Raw genomic sequence first — 16,000 nt, forward strand, 5'->3', positions numbered from 1 at the left:
CAGGCCCAGTGCCCATGCACTTGAGAGGAAAATGCATCATCTGCCTTCTGGCAGAGCCCTCCTGCATCCTGCAGATTTTGACACTTCCAGCAGAGATCTCCTGTGTGGGCTGGCTTTCACTGCAAGATCTAAACAGCTTCTCCTTTCTCTGCTTCTGTTTTGTTTCTAGGGGGTTTGGAGATGTTTACAGAGCACTCGACAGTGCCACAGGAGGAGAGGTAAATGTCAACAGCCCCTGCAGGCTCTGCTGCACTCGAGGGCTTTCCCCTCTGGTGTGAGCTGTGGCTGGAGCTCACAGAACACATTTGGGGCTTTGTCCTCCTCAGCTGCCGGAAGGAAGGCACGGAGGGCAGCGGTTCCTTTCAGAGAAGGACGCGCTCACTCGCTCTCCATTGCTAAAACAAAGGTGGTGCCTGCGAGCACCTCACTGCTCTTTGGGGCTACAGCTTCAGAGTCCTGGATTCTCATTTCTGGCTGCCAGCAAATCCATCTGAAAGTTACTGGTAGTTCCTTAGCCACCTGCAGTGCTGCACTTGGGAACTGCACATAGGGAGAGATCTGCAAGGCGTCCCTGAAAGCCCTAAGCCCTGCCCATATCACAAGATGTATCCACAGAGTATTAAGGCATGGATTCCTTCTTCTGAGTCCCAAACCAAGCAGCAGAGAGTGCGGTCAGAGGTTTGTGGGTGATAACTGAGACACCGTTGTTACCAAGTGGTCAAGGCAAAATGTCAGTGGCCCCACGTGTCCTGTAACTGGCTCCCAAGGGAGCAGAGAAATGGGCTGTTGGAATGTCAGTTCCTGATTACTGCAGTGCCTAATCACAAGGCAGTTTGGCACAGCTCAGATGTGTCATTGCAAAATCACTCGCTCCACGTGCCTTTTGGTCTCGTGACACCAACCTCTCAAGTTACTGATTTTCAATGTCATTTTAGGTGACAATAAAAAAAAATAAATCTTCAAGGACTGAGGAGGAAGGAACTAACCTTTAATGAAATAAAGATCATGAAGAGGCATAGGAGTCCCAGTGTTGTGAATTATTTAGACAGGTGAGAGGTCGTGGTCTTATCCCATGGATGTGTGTTTACATAAAGCAAACATGAGAGGTTAAAAACCCACTTTGGTCAGTGGCAGAAAGTAGAGCTGTTAATTTTTATTCATATTTCTCTACTCCTCTCCAATGGATGAGAAGAGAGTGCATCTTGTCTGCATGAGTCTTCCCTGGCACACCTAGTTTGATAATTATTCCAAAATTATTCAAAACCTGGATCAGCTGTATCTTCCTAACTCAATAGCCTCAAAGTTCACTGCCTCCACATTTATTTGGGACTGATTTTTTAAAGTTTCTTAAGTGCAGATGAACCATCATAAAGTGGATTTCCCTTTGCCATTGCTGTGCATGCCAGGAAGACTAGGTGCTTATTTCCAGAAACACCATGCCAGGTTTTTTATCTGGGCTGTTTCTAAACCGCACTTTTCATTTGCTGCCCATCTAAGACATCTCCTTTTTCACAGATGTGTCTTTCTCCTTGAGACTGCACAAATTGCAAACAATGCACAGCCAAGAGGGAATATCTAGTCCTTTGATTCTGTCCTTGTCACAAAGGCATCTGGAAATAAGAAACCCGGAAGCAAAAAATCAACGTAGCCATGTACATTCATCTCCACGCCCTGGTTTTCTTCTTTCAGCTACCTTCGGGGCGAGGAACTCTTGCTGGTTATAGAGTACATGGATGGAGGTGTCCTGAGCGATATCATCAGCAAGACCTGCCTGTCAGAAGATGAGACAGCAGCCATCAGTCGGGAGGTCAGCAATCCCATCTGTGTTTCCAAGGGCTTGGGCAGCATTGTCTGAGAAACAGGGGCTCAGAACAGGAGAGGTTTCCTGTGCCGAGCTTGTTTCTGTGTTGCTGCTATTCTATGGGCAAGTAAAAGCATCTCAAGTGAAAGGCCTGCCAGTGCCCCTGCACTCCCTGTACTCAGTGCCAGTACTCTTATCTCCTGCTGTTGTATTCTCACTCTGTCTCTTGCATTTGTGTTTGCTGTTCTCCACCTTGCCTCTCTAAATGTTTGCCTGGAGTCTGTCTTCACTGCATTCCTGTCCTGTAACAGCAAAGGTGCTGTGGCAGGATTTGAAACAAACAGCAAAGAAAAAAGAGAGAGACTCGTTTCTGTCAATCCTCAGCTAAATGGATAGGAGTGCAGCCAGAATGCTCTTTGCTTCTGAGCACATGCACTGCATCACGAGTCATCCTGGCTGGTTGGCAGGGGACAGCCTACAACAGCAGGTGCTGTTGCTCTTTCAAAAGCTGACGTGCCTTTCCTAAGAAAGGTCCTGCTCTGCAAGTGTTGGAGCAGCAAGCTCTTCCTCTCAGTGGCCATTACTGTTCTGCCATTACTCCCCATTCCCCTGGAGAGGGAATCTTTTAGATTCTTTGTTTCCTTTCTTGTGTGATGAAATCACATCACTCATTTTTGCCCTCCTCTTTCTGTTTTCTCTCTCAGTGCCTGCAAGGACTGGATTTTCTTCATTCAAACGATGTGATCCATCGAGAAGTGAAGAGCGACAACATCCTTCTCAGAATCAACGGCTCTGTCAAACTGGGTCAGTATATTCTTGGTCAGGCGCAGCATTCCATTGATGTGGGTGTGGGGCTGCTTGGCGTGACTGCCAGCTCCCCAAAAATGGTTCTGGTGGCAGTGCAGGCACCCCTGCTGCGAGCTGACGGCACGGTTGCAACGTGCACAGAGGTAGAAGGAGCCACAAGCAGTCAAGCGTGGCCTTGCTCTGTGTGTGTCCCTTCCAGAGGGAGGGAGTTACAAGTCTAAAGTTTCCAAAGAACAAAAGCCACTGCTAGAGGCAGTGTAAAATTGGGGGGATTTTTAAAAGTCGCCAATGCCAGGAGATTCAACAACACATTTTCAAACTTCTACTGGGGAATTCTTTTGCTTGCTTTCCTAATTGCACAGAATTCAAATAAAAGCAGTATTTTGCTTTCTCCTCAGCTGATTTTGGCCTCTCTACTCAGCTCACCCATGAGCAGAGCAAACGCTGCTCGCTAACCGGGACTCCTTGGTGGATGGCGCCTGAAGTGGTGACAGGTCAACCATATGGCCCCAAAGTGGACATATGGTCTTTTGGAATTGTGGGAATTGAAATGATAGAACAAGAACCTCTTACTTGAGTGAAAGTTCTGGCACGGTAAGGAGCAAATATCACTGATCCCACCATCTTTCTCACCTGTCCCCTGTCCTGTGTGCCACTGGACAAAATCCCATTGCCATCTCTGGGAGTACTTCCACCAACGTCCCCTGCTACAAATGTCCCTGCAACACATCAGCATCTGCTGTAGCTTTGGTTGTATCAGTGGGGGAACTCAAGCCTTACCACATGCAAACAAACTCCAAACAAACTCTATTCTCAGACAACACTTTCCTTTGGGTTAGTGGTTCCAGTTCTTTTGTCTGTGTAGATGGCCTTAATAACAGGAAAAAAGAATCTTAAAACTGTTATCTTTCCAGAAATGAAGGAAGGAAACCCAAACCCAACAAAGTTGCTAAAACTGTGGTCTTTAGAGAGGAACCTAGCTCCGTGTGCAGTTTCTTCTCACTGGGAAACATGCCTGAAACCTGGGCATGAGGGTGTAAAGGCCACAGAGTCTCTTCTGCTTCTTGTGCAGTGCTGCTGAAACACTCAGTGACCGTGTTTCTCTCCTAGCCCAAGGCACATTCTGCCCATCACCAAGCCAGAGCCTGGTGATTTGGAGAGCCTGCCAAAACCTCCCAGTGATTCCTGGCACTTTCTGGGATGGGCCTACCATTAATGCATTGACTTGACTATGCATTGACTTGACAAATGACTAGAGGGTGACCATAGGGATGGAACGTCTCCTTCTTCTGACCTAGACAATTTTTCTTTTGCTGCAAAAATGGGAAGCTGAAATTTTCACACTGCTGAGAGACAGAGTTGCAGGTGGCTCCTGTGTGCCCAAGCAGGCATTTTCATCCCAATACATTTGTGCAGGCATCTTAATGTGTCTGTGTTGAAGAGGAGATTGTAAATGTTTGTTTCCCTACCTGGGTATTAACTGATGGATTTCCTTTCTTTTCTTCCAATAACCATTGTTTTCAAGAACGGCACAAAAAGCTTGATGAGTTTTGTTCTAGGGCACGTGCGCTTAAAGGACCAACAAGCACTGCAGAGATGCCTTTCATGTACTAACCCTTGAAATTAGTTAGTATAGCAAAGTCCCTCTTCCAAAAAGCCTCTCAAGCTGGTATGAATCCTCAGAGAAGCAAATGTCCTTTTGCTGATGTAGTTCCCACTAACTAGGTCAGTCAATGAAATCAGCTGCCAAGGCAAGATCTGCAGGATGGTGGAAAAGCTGTGGCTGCATCGGGGTTTGAGTTTTTGGTTGGTAAAGGAAAGTCATCTCTGGGTCTGTGCCAGGGCAGAAACTGCCACTGAAGAACAGAGGTAAAAACAAAGGGATCTGGGAGAGCCTTAGAGATGTGAAAGCAGGAGGTGGAGCCTGGTGTCTCCTTTTTCTCCAGGCTACACACCTGATAGCCACAGTAGGGACCCCAAAGCTGCGGCAGCCCAAGCTCCTCTCGGCTTTGCTGCGTGACTTCCTGAGCTGCTGCCTGCAGACAGACGAGGAGCAGCGCTGGTCTGCCAAGGAGCTCCTGCAGGTAAAATGTGAAGGGGCTGCAGGTGAAACAGGCTCTGAGGGATGGGCTCCTCCTCCACTCAAGTTCAAGGCATCAGATGAGCCCCCTTCCTCCTCACCTCCACTCTTGGTGCTCTTCAAATGCAAACACTGAGGAATCCTAGACTGGGCTGGGCTGGCAGGGCCCTGTAAAAGTCCTGTGGTGCAAGTGTCCTGCAATGAGCAGGGACATCCTTAAAGAGATCAGGTTGCTCGGAGCCCTTTGCCACCAGAGCTGGAATGGTTGCAGGGATAGGGCTCCCACAAGTTCTTGGGGCAAGCTGTCCCAGGGTTGCACCATGCTCCGAGTAAGCAAGTTCTTCCTTAGACCTACTCTGATTAGATGCCCTTTGTGTTTAAAAATATTTGTCCATATCCTATTGTAACTGGCCCTGTTAAAAAAGATGTCCCGCACTTTCTTCAAAGCCACTCTGAAGTCTTGGAAAGTGGCAATAAAGTCTCCCTGGGGCCTGTTCTTCACAAAACTGAATAACTCCAGCTCTCTCTGCATTTCCTGACAGGGGAGGTGCTCTGTCCTCTGACCGTTTCTGTTGCCCTCTTTTGTGATTTGGTGGGGTGTTCAGTTTTATCTAATGGCAAAAGAATTGAAGTAGAGCAACGCGGGGTACAGAGACATGAAATGGTGGTGGAGGAACCCAAGGAAGCCAGTCCCAGCTGAGCAGTCAGAGATTTGGCTGTGGGAAGGAGGGGCTGTGGGGGGCTCACTGTGAGCCTCTGAGGGGCCCTGGTTTGTGCCCCCCAGCCCACCCTCAGAGGTTTCTGCCACGCAAACAGGGACAGCTGGGAGGGACTTGTCCCAGCCCCATCTGCTGCCTGGCACACTCAAGCAGACGGGAACTGCGCCAGGGTTGCTGCCAGGTTGTGTGGCAGAGAGGGAACTGCAGGGCCCAGTGCCACTGGGCTGGCCCTGCTGGGAAGGAAGGTGCCATCCAGCACATGAGGGACAGAGCATGGAAAGGTAGACACTGCTTTCTGTCCCTGTGGGAATCAGCACAGTGCCTGTCTTTCAAAGACAGAGGCCTATGTGAGTCATTGGAGTTTCCTGAACGGAAGAAAACCCAGGGACAGAAAGCACCATTTCTAGAGCACTGGCAGGGCAAAAATCCCAGCATGATGAAGACATCACAATAAACAGATGAGTGGGATTCTGGGCCAGGTTTGCCTGTGATGGCAAGGTCTTGCACATTGGGGATGACTGGGGAGCAGATGGTCCCATTGCTCCTCTTTCTGGGTCTTTCCAGGAACTTGATGTATCCTGATTGAGTCCCTGAAGCAATGAGCTTGGAAAGTAATGGTTCACAGTTCTTTGTTGTATTTTTTTTTTTCCGGTGGACAGCATCCATTTGTAACTTCAGCCAAGCCACTATTCATCCTGGAACAACTCATCAACTCAGTGAAGAAGACGAATAAACCTAACCCTTAACCCTAACCCTAAACCCTAACCCTAACCTTAAATGCTAAGCCAAACCCAAACCCTAACCCTATCCCTATCTCTAACCCTTACCCTATCCCTAAGCCTAAGCCTACATCTAAGCCTAAGTCTAACCCTCACCCTCACCCTAACCCTAACCCTAGGAGACGAGAACATAGCAATCATGTCAAGATGTTATCTCTGTTACCAATTTAGAGAAGGATTGTAGAGTAGGGTTGCTGAGGAGATTTGTAGCATAGAATTATAGATTAGAGTTGTAATTAATAAAGTTTCTGAAACATCAACTCATTTGGAAAATTCTCCTCCTTCTGACCCATTCAGAAAATTCAACATTTCCTTCTGAATTACTAATTTTTTTTATTGGTGCTAAGTCACACATATGGCTTTTTTTGTATGGTTTCATAAGTGAGGAGGGCTCTTCTTCATTCATCCTCTCCAGACCACACTGCTTTTGGAATATGACCCACTGGCTGGTTATGGCACAGCTGTGGTATTTCTAGTTGAGGCAGAAAGAGCAATGGCATTTGAAGGCAAAACCAAAGGAAGAATGAGGCAGCCCAAACATCTTGTGCAGATGCAGGCTGCTATGAAAAAAAATTCGGTTAATATTTTTTTGGGAGAAAAAGTTACAAAGAGGCAGCCAGATCACTGGCCCTGCCCAAGTTCTGTGTGTTTTGTTATTGTAATCACGGGACATTGTTGCTAATTGCTCCTTTTGTATTAGCAGAGCCTTTCCCCAGGCTAAGTTTTACCTTTCTCAGAATAGGGAAGACACCTGAGAAGGTGGGGGGGAGTTATGCAAAGTGACTCCCAAGACCAGAATGCTTTGTGGGACCCCCGACTCCAAACTCACGGAGAAACCCCAAAAACAACGAGCCACCTAAGAGTTGAGAGACTGGAGTGATGTCTGGATGTGAGGAGCAGAGTGCTGGGCCTGCAAGAGATGCTGGAAACCTTCATCGTTCCTCACCCTGTCTTGGAGATCCCCGGGGCCAGGTCTGGGAGGGGAGCGAGACTCAGACCGAACTAACATCTGAAGGGGACATCACGCCCTGAAGGCTCCCACGAGGACTGGATTCCCCCAGCTCTGCCCCTGGTGGACAGAGCTGTGCATATCCTCCTCCTCTGAGTCGCCCTGGGAGACAACGGGACGCTGCAGACCCGTCGAGCCGCCCAGTCCTGAGCTGATCACTTTTAATAAAGGCATTAAAAAGGAGAAGAAGTCTCCTGGCCCTGTTTATTTCACAGGCCTTCAGCTGTGACTGGAGAGCATTGGGGTTCCTGCCACTTGGATTTGTATCCCTAAATGCAATAATCTCTTTGGCTGGAGGAGAGCCTTGCTCAAGTGAGAAAGCAGAAAGATCAGAGAGGGTGCTCGGGAAGGTCTCCTGTGGCGCAGAGCTGTCAGTGCCTGTGAGGTGAGAGCGGGCCCGGCCTTGCCCGGGCTGGAGCCCCAGCAGAGCCCTGGCAGAGGCCGCAGCAGCCTGAGTCCCGGCAGAGGCAGGCTGGAACGAGGCCCTTGGAGCTGCAAGAGGCAGCAGCCGGGCCCTGGGTGCCTCTTCCCGGGAGCGAGTGAATCCTCTGCTCTCAGAGCCCAGGTGGCAGCTGGCTGCTGCCGAGGGGAAGCGCAGCTGTGCTGGGCACAGCCCAGCCTGGAGGCATTGGCCGTCTGGAGTGTGCCCAGGAGCAGGGAAAGGCCAAGGGCAGCCACGGGCCGCTGGGCTGCCTGAGGATTCCTCCTCTTCTGCCAGCTGCCCTGCAACTCCTGGCAAAGGCCAGCAGTGTGTGCAGCACTCTGGGCACTGGGGCAGGGAGATGGGCTGCTTGGCAGGCTGGAGCACAGGGCAGCTCCTTCAGGCCCAGCACTCGTGCCAGGGGAAGCAAGGCCAGCGTGAGGCAGGGACAGCTTGGCAGGGCACATCTGCAGGAGCCAGCGCCTCACGCAGCTCTGGGAGGAAGCGCCTGCAACCCTGCAGTTTTGCACTGAGCCAGAGCAAAGGTGTGAGATGCAGAGTGTTTGGCAGAAATATTCAGGCCCAGCAGGCCAGCCTGCTTTGTGCTCTCTGTCGCACAGCAAGTGCTGTGCAATGCAGCTCTGAGCTGCTGGGAGAGAGGCAGTCGGGGATGTGCCTGAGCTGAGTCAAGGGGTTAGCTGGAAATGGAATTAGGATAATTGAAAAGTGCAGATGAGTTGAGGGGCCAGCTGGGAATAGAATTGGGATAGTAGAAGATTGCATATTTTAGTTAAGATTTTAAAATTAGATAAGAAGCTAAGTTAGTAATACAGCCAGCAGAAATCATGTACCCTAGTTAAAGAGTACCAAATATATTAGGAACATAAAGCTAGGAGTCACAGGGATAGAGGAAGCAATTGTGAAGAAGCTGAGACCATAGAAATACCTTGCCTTAAGAATAATTGAACAGTTAGGAGAGGCTTGGACCATGAGCAGCAGGTCCAAAGGTCTTGCCAGCTGGCCATGGGAGAAGAGTTCACCATGAGGAAGACGGCTTTCTTCTTCCCATAAAACCACTCCCTCATTTCAAAATCCCACTGACCCAGTTAAGGAAATACAATTGTTCAGCTGTAATAGATATTCAGCTGATAAAAATGTGAAGCAGGCAGATAATAATTATGTATTATGGGCCCTTTGAAACCTAATGTGAAACCTTTTCTGTAGAAACAGAGAGCAGGAGTCTGCAACTCCTTGCGCGTGTCTTTGGAAACCAGTTCACATGTGTCCAGTGCTGCAATAAATACCCTTCTTTTCTACAATAATTAGTTGAAGAGTCATCTGTCCATGCTTCAAGGGTTATGCTGGAGTAGTGAACTGATTTGGAAGGGAGCAGAAGAGTTTCAGTAGGCAATTTTTGGAAGAGATGGAAGGCTCTTTTGACTGAAGGGAAAGCTATTTGGAATGGAGTAATGATCCCAAAGTCCATACAATTGTATCTTTGTGTCTGAATTTAAATCAGAATTATTATAGACAGCTTCATGCAATTTGTGTACAGATTTATCAGTCTTCATTCTTTCTTTGGTGAATTTGTGTAAAAGACATGGGGTGGAACTTATCTGTAAGTGCAAGGACAGCATTATATGCTAGTTGTTGGCTCATCTGTAAGACTTGATAAATGCTCCTAGCCTGGGCAGTGGCAGTAGCCCAGGGCCCTTTGCCAAGTAACTGCTGTGCTGTTAAACCATACAGAGGATCACCCTGCACTCTAGGTCTTGCTGCTTCTTGAGCACAGTTTTCCTCCCAGCTTTTATGCAACATCTCCTGCTGATGGGGTGGCATTCTAAGTCTTTTTAGGGTATGCACATCAGCTGGAATTAATGTGTTAGATGTAAAAATATACTGCAGAAGTGATGGTGCAAGTTGGGATTTTCAAGCAAATTGTGAAATTGCAGCTCTAATTTTTTCTAAAATCTTCCAATTGAAAGGTTCTCAAACTCTACTTGCAGCATTAGTTACTACAGGAAAAGCTTCTACATCATTGGAGAGACAAGTCCCTTCTACAATAGCTTCTGGAATAACGTTTTTCTACTGTAGTTTCTGAGCTGCTTCTATTTCAAGGTCACATTCCAACTCTAATTCCACATTCTTTACAGCGTGAGAGGGAAGATTTTGTTTAACCAGCTTGAATGGTGGCTCAGAGACAGAATGGAGGAGTTTTTGCAAGAGAGTGGCCCTATTCAGCCAATGCACAATCCAGCCTGCTTGTAATAATGGACAATGAACACCTTCACAAAGAATGAATTATGGACATGTTCAGAAATGGGCTCGGTATATCCTTGAAAAAGATACAAGAAGAAGAGTCATCAGGACTCAGCAAGTTTGTCAGCAAGCTTGGGAAAGTGAGCCATGGGTAGGCCAGACAACCCCAGCAAGATGCGTTAAAAATGAGACGATCCAATCAGCATTCTATTTTAGATGTGTGAACAGCTAGGATTAACCAATCATTTATTAGCTAGAGACACGAGGACAGTAGAGATTTATTATAATAGAGTATTTTTAGGAATAATAAATGTAGCTTCACTGGATCATATTGGTTATGTTGTGATGTCCCTGAACCTCTGCACCACGCACTTAAGTGTGGGTTGCTGTTCCCCAGAAAATGTACACATTTGGGGAAGTGCCCTTGGAAGAAAGAGGCTTGATTCCCAAGGAAACTGCTTCCCCAGGAGCCCCAGTGAGACAGGTACAAGTGTCTCCATTTGACGCCCTGTGTTTCCTTCAGTCCTTGAGGCCCCTTGCACTTTGCAGAGGGGCATGCAAAGGGAGAAGGCTGTGAAGAAATACAAATTATGTTCTCTTGATGCAGAGTGTGATTTTATACACTCTCTCCTATGGTGCAGATGCTCTTCATTTCTACTGCGTTGATTATTCTTATCAATTTTAATTTGCTCTTGCATTCTTCCCATAGAAAAGCTTTCCTTGTGTATTTGATTTATGTCTGCAAATGTTGATAAGTAACTTCAGGTACCTGAATTTAGTCCATTTCTCCTCTCGTTTTAATTTGAGAAAATGTCAGAATTACAGATGTATGCACTAAAATATCCAAGATTTCTGTGCAACAGAAAGATGAGTAAACAGTAGTACAGCCCAATCTACATTACCTTTAGCAGTTACCAAAGCCAGTAGGTATGCCTTCTTTCAGCAATATTACAAATAGATTGTTATATACAAATTATAATATAATAATATTGGCTTTACAGAAATATTAAAATGGGTTCTATATGTGTGATGTTAAAGTTGTGACCTTTATAACTTTTTTATAAAGATATAGTTTTTATTTCTGTTGTTAATTAAGCTTAGAGAGCTCCCAAGGCCTTGAACATACTTGAGACTGATTTTGCAATAAACTATCTTTTAAAAGTCTGTTTGGAAAGCAGAAGGTAGGAACATCAGTCATCTGTTGTGTTTGACTTCATTGTTATTTGAGATTGTAGTAAATACTGAGCCTGAGCTGGGATGAAGATTGTAATTGCTCATCTTTCCAAAGATAGATATGGATACTATTAACATGCCCTGTCTATTGTTCCTAACTGACTAATTTACTGCAGTAGTTTTATAGTGCATTTTTATTGTTGTAATGTCTAAATGTAGTGGGAGAATATATATTTGACTTGGAGTAGTTTGGCTTTTGTTTTTCGAATAATAAAACCACTCTCTTCAGCCTGGTGAAGAAGAAATCTGCTTCTGTCCTTGTGTACAGCTATGGGTTTGTTTACATAGCTTCTCCTTCTCTTTTCTGTCTAGGATTTCTCACCTGCAGTTTTCAGTAGAAAAGCAACAAACCTTTGAAAGGCTAAACCTCAACATAACTGTGACCCTCAATCAATACTTCCTTCTTCCAATTTCTAAAGATCTCTTTGTCCTGGGCACTCAGTATGGCCTTTTTCCTCGAAGTTCTTTGGCCGTCTTGAATGCTTACAATGTAAAAGGTAATCCCTGATCTATCTTCAACTCCCTGCTCAGATGCAAACTGCTGGAAGGGAGCTAGAACTAGTACTGGAGACCTGGCAGCTTGTCCAGGAACCAAAATTTTTGAAATAATGGTAATGTGGAGAAGCATGCAAGTCCAGGTTGGTGAACTCATATATGCAAGTACTTGCAGTTTCCTGACAGGACTTTACAGTTCAAGGGTATGGTCTCTTCTTATTTCTGTCCCTTAATGCTCAATCCTTGCCACATTTCTTCAACTTCTTTTGCATTGTCATCTTTTGTGTTTTCTTCCTCTCTTCTTCTCTCTGTGACTTTCTATGCAGGATGGATACCCGGCCATACACTGTCAGCTTGCTCAGTGACCGAGCAGTGATATGATGGTGTAGAAATTGTAGGCACACAGTAGGCAAATGTGTCATGCTTCTGTGTGCCCTCTGCAGGCAGACCTGCTTCCCAAACCTTCAGTCAGACTTGGAAAAAAGGCTTGTCACCACTACTTTGTTGTGGTTTATGCATTGATGAAGAAACACTTCCATCTCAGCCCGCTTAAGCCACTGCAGAGTAGGAATTGTTGCTTTGGCAGCAGATGTGCTGTCAGGGTCCTTACAGCTCCACAAGATGTGCCTCTTCTAGAACAGATTTTTGCATTTTTGTACAATAAAAACTGTGCTTTAAATTGCACCAGTGTAAGTCATGCCCTCATGTAGATGTTTTTTCAGACATAGATATTTATATATTTGCCCAGTGAATCGCCTCCTGGGCAGCAGGAACAAATGAGAAAGGAAACTGGGCTGATAAAACATGCTTCTGCTTCAACAAAAACCCCTCAGTCTTCCCTTTCCAGAGAAGGCTATAAACTTTTTCTTGATTGACCTAAAGGGGATAAACAAGTCCCTCCATGTCCTGATTTTTACTAGTCTCAAATTATTTAGAAAAGTTTTAATTTATTATTTTTTGGTGGGGGGGGTGGTGGCGTTTGGGTCTGTACTTCAGACCTGTTCTCCCAGCAGTCAGGGACCTGCACAGCTGCTGTGGGTGGGGCAGGTGCTCAGGTAATTACCAACAGGTGCTTGGTAATTGCTAACAGCAGTTGAGGTGAGAAGTTGGCTTGTGCCTGGCTGAGGGCTTGAGGACTGTGGTGAGAGAAGGGATAGGGAGTGGAGTGGAAAATATTAGTTACACAAGCAAATCTGAGGTGTAGGTGGGATTTACCTGGATTAGGTACTGCATTTCATGGACTTGATCACAATTTATGAAGAACTGAACATTTAACTATGAGATAGGACTATTTAGTTGTTATTCTAAATGCTGCATTTACTAATATGCAATGTAGTTTCTTTCTATTTTGCTCAGAAGCTGTCTCAAAAACATTGAAGTCCAACTAAAGTCTTCATAAACCCAAGTTAATAGCTTACTTTTTGTTAAAAACAGAAGCTGAAAGGGCCAATGGCTCTTGCATTCAGTAATTCACACATTTTAAAAGAAGTGGTTCTCTTCTCTTCCTGTGGCTAGCTTGTCTCTTCAGGCTAGAAAACATTTCTGGGAGCATTTCCTTGCTGCTCCTATATCTCTATGCCCTTGGAATCTGATGCTAATACTTTATTTTTCTAAAATTAGAAAATTTTATATTTCTGTAGGCCCTTTCATTTTGTAATTTGCACTTGTCACTCGGGGGGGAAAAGAGTCTGATAACTTTTTTTTCTTGTAGGCCTCTCAAATTGCAGCCCATTGCATTTAGCTGCAAAATCCTAGGTCATGCTAACAGGATGCCTGAAATGGACACTGGTAGAGGGTAACAGAAATTGCCTGATACAGATGCTATCAACAATTTTAATTCCTGACAGTCCAGTATTTCCCTTACCTAAGGGATACCTGTTCATATTTCCTTCTCTTTTTCTTGCACCTCTCAGTTCTGTGATGACTGAGAAACAAAAATACAAAGTAAGGGTGTGCAGAGTAGATAGACTTCATGAGAATTAGGGGGCAATTTGACTATACACTGATCTGTATGATTGCCTTCTTATGTGAGATTGTGATGATGTTGTAATATATGTTGGGAAATAATTCATGCTATAAAAGCATGCATTTCATTAAGATTGCAAAATCCAAACAAGTCTCTGACCACAAGCAGCCTGAGAGGCAGGCGTCAAAATTCCGAAATTCCTGAAGGTGGCCAGATAACAATCGGCACTTTAGCCCAAGAATAGACACACCCAGTGCGACGATCACCATTATCCCGAGACATCGTCATGTCATCAGAAGACACCTAAGAGTGATCATTGCCCTGTTGATAACATCGATCAAGATAGCCAAAGTCGCCAGAAAGATCATGTGAATATGTGACTTCCCTGAATCCGATCAGTGCTGGCTATCAACAAGGAAATGGTGATTGTCCAGCTCTGCACAGTGAAAGAACCAAGTATGAATATGCAGAGTTACAAAAGAAATTGGGACTTCTTCCCTCAGGCGTAATAAACTGTATAAAGCATCCCTGCAAGAAGTGGCTCTCGTGAATGGTGGAGGGTCCAATGCAATAGAGGTGGGATCCAGGTTCACCCAGCACCGAACCCGGGCTCAACACTGTCTCTTTGGCTGTGGTGGTTTTGAAGACCATATTTTAGTAGCGGAAAAAGATAAAGAAATCTTTTCACATTTTTTATAATTTGGCTTTCGATTGATCACTCATAACAGTTCCATAAAGATAATTCCACATTTGGTGTCTTGGTGAGTAAATCAAGAGCACAATCAGTTCATGAAAAGCACCAATACAAGCTGGACTTCCCAGAGCAGCCAACTGAAAGAATCTGAAAAGAAGAAATGCAGGAAATGACTTGGTAAACCTTGCCAGGAAGATAAGTAACTTTTTTTCAGTAATCTATAATCCATTCCCTTGGCCTTTGGCTTTCTTAACATGACCATTTGCATCCCAGATTCTCCATGAAGTGTGAAGCCTGAGCTTGTGGAAGTGCCTGAAAGATGCCCTTTTTCTCTGCAGGGACATTGAGGCTAGAACAGGAGCCCGAGCACTGTCTGGGGAAGCCTCCTCCGAGCTGGAATTTGTGCCGTGCTAGGAGAGCAGGAGGAGGGGGAGAAGGCTGGCGCTGTGTGGCAGGAGCAGCAGGTTTGGGCCGCAGGACATTCCGTCTGCACTGCTGCCCCGCAATGGGCAGCTGTGCCCAGGGCTCTGGGCCTGGCCCCGTGTGCACTGAGCTCCCTGGGCTGGGCTCAGGTTCCCGCTGGGACGGGGCAAAGCCTGGGCTCAAACTGGGGGCAGCAGCAGTGCAAAACACCTCTGGGCATCTGCGTTTCCTGCTGCTGGGAAGGAGCAATGAAGTGAGTCAAGAAGTTCTGGTTTCTGTTTCTCCTGGTGGATTTTTTAATTCAATTTGACACTATGGAGACAATTTCTGTGACGGCCTCTGTCAGCTTATTCTATTTCAACAGTGCCAGCAACAGGGCTGTATTTGAGCACTGCAAATGTGGCCTGTGTGGCTTTAATTTCCCTTACTTTAGTGCTCAGGGGCTGGTGGGCATTCCAGTATCTGCTGATCTTTATGTCCAAGAAAAAAATACTGACTTCGCTGTCATGAAAGCACCATGGGTAGCACCAACTGAAAGAGGCACTTGTAGTTTTATGGATAAAATTAAGTTGGCAAGCAGAAGAGGGCCAAGAGCAGCCATGATCTCGAATTCCCAAGGCAAAGGCACCAGCAGCCTCCTGCTGTCAGCTCAGGGTGAGCAAAACAGTGCTGAAAACAGCACTGGGACCCGATCCTTTCTTCCTCTGAGGGCTGGCTCGGGGCAGCAAAGGCGGGCCCTGAGCAGTCAGGGCTGTGTGTGGGTGCTGGTTGCTCTGCTCCAGAACTGAGCTGGAAAAAGCCCTTGGGATCCGAGGCAGGAGCAGGCGGGAAGGGGCCGGCACTGCTGCTGCTCCTGGCCGGGAGCCCCGGCGGGGCCGGGCCGGCGCCCCCTGCGCTGCGGCTGCTGCTGCTGCCAGAGCCGGGCGGGACTCGGGGACAGGGAACGGACGGGGGGGACAGCAAAGGCCGGGTGGCTGCAGGGATGGTGGCGCTCGGGCAAGCACCAGCACAGAGCTTCAGCCTGCAGTTAACCCCGAGGGAAATGCTGGGGAAAGGCTCCATTTCAGACTTTCTGCACTCGTGGCTGTGAAGGGACTGAAATGAAAGGAGAACAAGCAGGGCACGACCCCGCCTGCTTTGGGAGGAGCCCCGGGCCTGAGGCTGTGAGGGGCTTGAGGGGCCATGAGGGGCTGTGAGGGACCATCCGTCATGAGGGGCCATGAAGGGCCTTGAGAGGCCATGAGGGGCCATGGGGAACTCAGAGAGGCCTTAAGGCCCTGTGAGAGGCTGTGGGAGCCAGGCCCTTCATGGAAC

This window comes from Ammospiza caudacuta, chromosome 13 (genome assembly GCF_027887145.1).
Source record: "Ammospiza caudacuta isolate bAmmCau1 chromosome 13, bAmmCau1.pri, whole genome shotgun sequence".
Taxonomy (NCBI): Eukaryota; Metazoa; Chordata; class Aves; order Passeriformes; family Passerellidae; genus Ammospiza; species Ammospiza caudacuta.